Genomic DNA, 7,668 nt, shown 5'->3' with positions numbered 1-7,668 from the left:
ATGGGGAAGACGGTGTAGTGACAGTGTTTTCTAGGCTTTTCTGGGGTGGATCACAAGCTTTGCATTGATATTACTAGTGCATGGGTTATATGCCTGAACATATAATCACAGGGGTCCCTTTAGAGGGGAATTTTCTTATTCTTTATGAGGGTTCACAGGCTAAGGAAGGAATACTTTAAAGGTTAAAGAATGTTACTACGCGCGTAGGCATCAATGAAGTTGAAACCAAGACTAACCTGAATAACTTGCCTTACCACCAAAGTGGGGTTTCTCAACAAATGTGCTATTGACATTTTGAGCTGAACTGTTGTTGTTGCAGGAAGCTGTCTTGTGCATTGAAGGATATTTTGCAGGATCCTTGGCCTCTACTCACTAGATGTTGATAGCACTCTCCAGACATTGCCAAATGACCCGCGAGGGCCAAAAATCACTCCGGCTGAAAATCACTGCACTTAAAACCTTTCATTTAATTCATTGCACAAAACTATTATTTTGCTTCTGGAAATTTGCTCTTATGAAGGAACATACTTTCCAAATAATCCACAAATTTTAGTTCTCACTAATTAAAAATAATTTTTATGGCTTTCTAATTTACAAAATATTTTTATATACAATATTATGGAATTGAAAGAAGGAGAGGAGTCGATATTTATTATTTACCATATGCCATCCACTGAAGGACTTACTTCAAATACATTCTTCTGTTTAGATCATGGAGTATTTTTTTTTTTTTAAGATTTTATTTATTTATTCGACAGAGATAGAGACAGCCAGCGAGAGAGGGAACACAAGCAGGGGGAGTGGGAGAGGAAGAAGCAGGCTCATAGTGGAAGAGCCTGATGTGGGGCTCGATCCCATAACGCCGGGATCACGCCCTGAGCTGAAGGCAGACGCTTAACCGCTGTGCCACCCAGGCGCCCCTAGATCATGGAGTATTTCTTACATGAGAGTCATTTCCTCTGTATTATAGATGATCAAACAAGCTTAGAGATAGTAAGTGGCTTTCCCAAGAAATGAGGTCAACCTTCTGACTTCAAGTTTTACTACTCTTTATCCCACATCACAGCTGCCGGGGACGCACTGATCTTTTACACCCCAAGGTAAAATAGCAATTATGGGTTGTGTGTCAGAATTAGCTATCTCGTTAGGGTCCCCAGTCTTTTTTTACAGCAGTGTTACAATTTTCTATTTTGAGTTTGATGGGCCCCAAATCCACCACGTGTCACCATTAAAAGAAAATTCAGTTTCGTGTTTTGCATTGGGCCAGTTCAAATAACCAAATCACTCACGCTCTCTCTGGGTCAGTAAGTTACCTTAGCCTTCCATCTGGCTGGTTTGGATTATTACAGGGTGTGTGGGGAGCAGGGTAAGTAGGGTAAGAGACGTTACTGGGGATTTAGAACAAAGGAAGGCGATTTCCTTGCAGATGAAAAACACTTTGGAATTAAGTACCAGATAACCCTTTTCTTTTCCATGGCGTTTCTGGAGTACACCCCATTCTTTCCGGCTGTCTTCTTTCCTGGCTCCAATCTGCCATCACACACAGCTTCATCAGTCTTTTCCCTCAAGTATCCCCTCCTAGCCCCGGACTCTCGAGATACCTTCATCTTTAGCTTTCCCCTAAATTAGATTCCCTTCATTTATAGGGCAGAGCGATTAGCTCTCTCTCCCCTCCTCAGGTTGGGGTCCACCCCCACCTATTCGGAGATGCATTTATGACTCTGCTAAACAAAAGGCCATCTCCTCAAACGCTCACCCTTGTGCAGCACTGAAGAACTGGCAGGCTTTGCAATTTCTGCCTTTCCTTAGTCCCCACCCCCCACCCCCATTCTCCTCCTCCCAAGCTCTGTAAGTGCAAGAGGTCAATATAACATTTATTTTCCCATTGATAAGAATTGTCTGGCCACCCCCGGACACATCTTGGAAGGAAGCAGTATTCAGTTTCGTATGTTTTAAAATGCTTTGTATTGAAGTATCAAATACATACTGAAAAGTACACAATCCCTAAGTGTACATCTCTATTAATTTTATAAACTGAACACACCCGTATAACCAGCGTCCAGAACAAGACGCAGAACATTACAAGCATTCCAGAAGCCTCTTTGTTCCCTCTACCAACCAGTGTAGGATTTTCTAATAACAAGGAGTCTGTGCCTGAGGGCGGATGGTCTCTAACCAAGAGCATTGCAGTGAGTAACTTAGTTTTATTACTGTGTTGGCATACAATCAGAAGTTCACCACATGAGGCACGACTGCTTGTATTATTTGTACACAAGTCGTTGAGTATGTAGCGATTGTGTTAATACCGCGGTTTAGGGACTCAAGAAGGGGCAGAAACCTCGCACATCCTGTTCCTGGGATTTCTCAGAGCCCGTGGGTCTTTCCTAGATGGGGTTCCCTCCTAGTCACCCAAGAAGCCCCACTCTTGTTTAGGTTCTACAAGTATTACCTATTCTCATAAGTGACTACAGCTCTCCCAGCGGAGTTCACACTACTGCAGGTGAAAATACTGCTCCTAGAATCACCAACACTGCCACTTCCTACTGTAATGTGTCAGCACATAGGGGACCCTGAAGTCATAGAATTCTCGACCCCCAGTGGATCTCATCCTTGACAGCACGTTAGTATTGAAGAATTTTAAAAAAAACCCAAAAACAAACCCAAAACCAACCAAAACCACAACCTCATCCCCCCACAATCAGATCAGAATCTCTTGAGGGGTAGGGTCCAGCACTGATACTTTTCCAGTTCCAGATGTTTCTGAAGGGTTGAACTTCTCAACCTCTCCTTGCAGCACCCCTCCCTTTCAATTGTAGGCATATCAGCAACTCTAATTACATTCTCAAGGTGATTGAAGATTTACCCCAGACTTGATTGCCTAACCACCTTTCAAATGTAGGGTAGGGCCTTTTTTTTCTTTTCTTTTCTTTCTTTTCTCTTTTCTTTTTTCTCTCTTCTTTTCTTTTCTTTTCCTTTTTTTTTCCCCCCAACCAAGGGACTATCCTTAAGTTACTGGAAACTGGCAAAATGCCTCCATTGTCTCCCAGTTTCCTTCCATTGACCAGAGTGGTTGGGATCCCTGTGATGAAGATCTGACCGCTAGAAGCCCCTGCCCGGGGAAGCGCGATCTACTCCAGCACCGGAGCGATTTCAGTTCGGGACACGACGTCTCCCTTCACAGAGCCACGTGGAAAGTGGCTCCAGTGTCTCCAAGGCAGTTTTACTGTCAACAGTCACCAGTCCCTCACCAGCTACCTTCTGATGGCTTGTGAGTCGCACTGGTGATGTGAGGGGGCCGGTGAGTGGAGCAGACGTTCGGATCGGCGGGGGAAGGGGCATATTCCAGCAATTCAGCTCAGGAAAGGCCTAGGGAGAGGGTGGAAGGTGTTGGCCCCGCCGAGGAGGATTTCTCTTACAGAAAGAGAATTCTCTTTCACGTCATCATGTGCCTGCTTTTTCTGGCTCTTTCTCTCCCCCGAGGAAGTACTGTGCCCAGAAGATCTTCGTTGGAACTGCGTGTGGCTTCCACCACCTGAACGACGCAATAACTAAAGGAGGAAACATCCCAGAGCCTGGGGGGGGGGGGGGGGGGTGTCACACGCAGATATGAAATTAGCCCCAAACATCTCTGACTCCTATTACACCCTTTTCCATGAGTTTCGAGTAATTAGAAATTCCACCTTTTCTTTCTGCCCCCTTCTCTTCATACTGACTTAAAAAAAAATTTTTTTTAATTTACTCCTTTTCAGTTGTTTTTCATTGTTTCATTATTTTTCCTTTTCTTTTTTTAAAATTTTTATGCAAAAAGTTGATTTAATTAAAGGGGACAGGCCCTGTGGGCAGAAAGCGCTGCCTCTTCTTGTTCCTTCTCATCTAATAGTTGAAGGGTAGGAGAGTGGATGTGATACTGGATAGTTGGCTCCAGACTTCAAAGAGATGTCTTTGCTGGAAAACAAAGTGTACCCCTTGATACACTTGAAGCCCCAGCTTTGAAACTGGGCCCCAGGCAAATAGTCCTCAACTCATCCTTCCATAGTAAAACCCCTGGGGAGTCACCAACTCTGATGGCAGTCCTGACTGATGGGACTGGCTGGATTAATAATAATAATGATAATGGCCATCATTATTGAGGCTCTGCTGTTCACCAGTCACTGTATATTCATCACATTATATGATTAACCCTTAAAGGTAGGTATAACTCCTGTCATCTTACAAATGAAATCAGGGCTTAAAAACTTGATTGGCTTGGCTCTTCCGTCACACAGATAGTAAGTGACTGAATGAAGCTTTGAAATCAGGTCTGTCTGATTAGACCCTGTGGCCTTTCATAGACAACATTGATCTTCTGCGTTTCTCCCTGTAAGGCAAAGCTGCTAAACTTTCTCAGGTGCCTGGTGCTCTTATGCCAGATCTGAATTCAGAATTTCCCCCAATTACGACCCAGTTCAGGGCTGCTCTCCTCCTTCATAGTCCCACATGGAGATAGCTATGTCCTGTTCTCCACTTAAGGCTTTTTTCTTTTTTCTTTTTTTTTTTTTAAGAGATAGCTTCCAAAGTACGAACAGTTCCATGTTCTATGCAAAATGTCATGAATTCATCTTTGGTTCTTCTTGGAAAATACCTGAAGTTTATGAGAGCTTTCCAAAAGCAATGCCTCATTCACGATTGATGCTGATAGTTGGTATTTTAGGCACCTTGAAGAGAGAGATATATTTGGGGTACTTTTAGAGGTTTCTTGAATGGGTCAGTGAGGACCCTTTGGTTGGCAAGTAAGGGAAATGCAAACGCAGGCTAACTTCAGGGGAAAGAAGATATACTAGCCAAATATTGGAAACATCAAAGAGCGAATGGTGAATACATAGTTTTATGGAATTTGGAATACAGCACTTCAAATGAACTATAGCTGCGTCTCGCAACGTAGGTAAATCTCTAAAACGCACTGAATAGAAATGTCAAGTTGCATTGAGTACCTGTGAAATTTGATAAAATTATAAAGTTAAAAAAATCTGTAACACAGGTTTAAGGATACATAACTAGGTAGTAAAAATATAATGTCAGGTTGGGCACGATAAACACTAAATTTATGACTAAATAACTCTGGGTTAGAGTTGGGACCTGGCGGGAGGGTGTAGGTTGTCTCAAATCTGCAATGTTTAATGCTTTACATGGAAAACACCTAAATTATGATGCTTAACAGATTTGATAAAACTAGATGTTCATTATATTATTCTCTACTCTCATCTGTGTGTATAAAATAATTCGTAATTGGGGTGACTGGGTGGCTCAGTCAGTTAGCATCTGACTCTTTTTTTTTTTTTTTAAGATTTTATTTATTCATTTGACAGAGAGAGAGAGATAGCCAATGAGAGAGGGAACACAAGCAGGGGGAGTGGGAGAGAAAGAAGCAGGCTCCCAGCGGAAGAGCCCGACGTGGGGCTCGATCCCAGAACTCCAGGATCACGCCCCGAGCCGAAGGCAGAGACTTTACGACTGAGCCACCCAGGCGCCCCAAGCATCTGACTCTTGATTTCAGCTCAGGTCATGATCTCAGGGTCATGAGATCAACCCCGCAGGTTGGGCTCTGTGCTGGGTGTGGAACTTGCTTGAGATTCTCTCTTTCCCTCTGCCCCTCCCCCCCCACTCGCTCTCTCTCTCAAAAAAAATTAATAAAAATAAAATAAAATAATTCATAATTTTCTTTAAAAAGGGAATCTACTGGCTCATACAAGAGAAAGATCTGTGAGCATCTTCTGGCTGTGAGTCTGGCTCAATAGGATCTCTCCGTCCCTATATCGTGGCTCTACCTTCTTCCCTCTGGGCTCTGTTCAAGTTCTTATTCATGATAGTTAGAGGGCTCCCAGTGGCTTCAGGCCCATGTCCTAACCTTTCAGTGTCTCTTGTAGAATGGACTTCTTTCTCCTAACAGTTTTAATAAGAGCCCTAGAATTTCATCCCATTGAATCATGTGCCCATCCATGATTAAATCATTTTGACTAGGGGAGTGAGCTGGGGAACTAGGCCTCAGTTGTGTGCCACCCCTAAGACTGATGAGACAAGAGATTAACTTCTCTCAAATGACATTAAAGGAGAAGTTTCCCAAGGAAATTAGGACAGTGTCTAACAAGAAGAAGGGGAGATAGATTTAGGGTAAAAAGAATAAACCCTTCCACGCAGAATGTTGTATCTATGATTGTCTTAGAACGATGCCTGTTGTGTTTGCCCATCTCTAAGTGAAAGTGATTTATAGGAAAATATATCTCAGTCTCACTGTGGAATATATGTATATATGCAAACTTATAAATAATATGCCAGAAAATATAACTGAATAGTATATAAAGGAATAATTTGCCAAAATCAATCAAGATTTATCTTAGCATAGAATAATATAACAAAATTCATTACTATAATACATGCATTGATAAGTTATGAGAAATAACGATAGGTGGAACTCTATACGTATTCCCATTAAAATTAGGAACAAGAAAAAATGGTGCTTATTATCACTATTAATTTTTTTTAATGAAATGCTAGTCAATGCATTAAGGGAGAAGGTAGATATAAAAAGTATCATAGATAGAAGGTGGGGAAAATATTCTACCCATGGAAGACCAAAACTAACAAAAGTGGACAGATTCAGTCCAGTTTATGAACAAAGAGAACCTGATCTAAGGGACGAGGGCACAAGCTTGCTTTGGAATGGGGACAGTGGGAGTAGTAGATACAGAGCCAGGTTGTTCTAAGAATTATCTGAGAACTAGAGAAAAAGAGCAAGATCCAGCCCCCAGGAGATAAGGCTGGCAGTAATGAAGCTGGAAGCAGGTTCCAGCCAGCTGGCTTGGTGCCCATAGGGCACTGACACCATAGCACCAAGAATATGGAAGCCCCGAGTCCTCCAGGAGAAGAGAGTCGGGTAGGGGCCCAGACTTGCCATGTTGTATATCTGTCAACACCTCTTGGTATTCTGGAACGATAGACATACTTAACGTAAGCATACTTAAGTGAGAGCAGACGTGGTGCTCGGCTGGCTCATCATTGGTGGGTGAGGGCAGGCAGCCTATTCCTAAATGAATACTCCTGTAACAGACCATGTAACTTGGCTGAGAATAGTATGGGACAAGCCCTGACTATGCTTTCTGTGTGTATCAAGGATTGTGAATGGCATATCATAAAATAAATCATTATGTTTTAAATACACTAATGAAAGATACCTGTTGAAGTTTGAGCTCTTAACATGGTAGATTATCCTTTGTTACTCAATAGATCTAGCCCTCTGAGTAGACTAGAGGGCCAGAAATTACAAACTCAAAAGGCTCTGGTCAAAGTGTCCGCTTTCAGGTAAGAGGTAATGAGTATACTCCACTTCTTCTCTCCCACTGAGTGAAGCTGTGCAACCTGGAAAAGTGTGGAGCAACTACTTAAGGACTTTGAAAAATAAATAGCATATGGCTTGGGAAAGAAGACGAGAATTTGAAATACCACGAAACCAGCAGTGTTTATCATTCTTTTTCTTTTCGAAATTTCCTGGCCTCAGCTCGACGTACTGGAAGTGGGCAATGGGGCACAGAAAGAGAGTTCTAGGAAAGGCCTCTGGTGGTGACTTGAGTGGAAAACATAACTTCTAAGCTCAGAGAGAGCATGGAACTTGGCCCCCTTGTCCTCTTTTCAGGG

This window comes from Ursus arctos, unplaced genomic scaffold (assembly GCF_023065955.2).
Source record: "Ursus arctos isolate Adak ecotype North America unplaced genomic scaffold, UrsArc2.0 scaffold_30, whole genome shotgun sequence".
In the NCBI taxonomy this organism is placed as follows: Eukaryota; Metazoa; Chordata; class Mammalia; order Carnivora; family Ursidae; genus Ursus; species Ursus arctos.
This window is presented reverse-complemented; position numbering follows the sequence as displayed.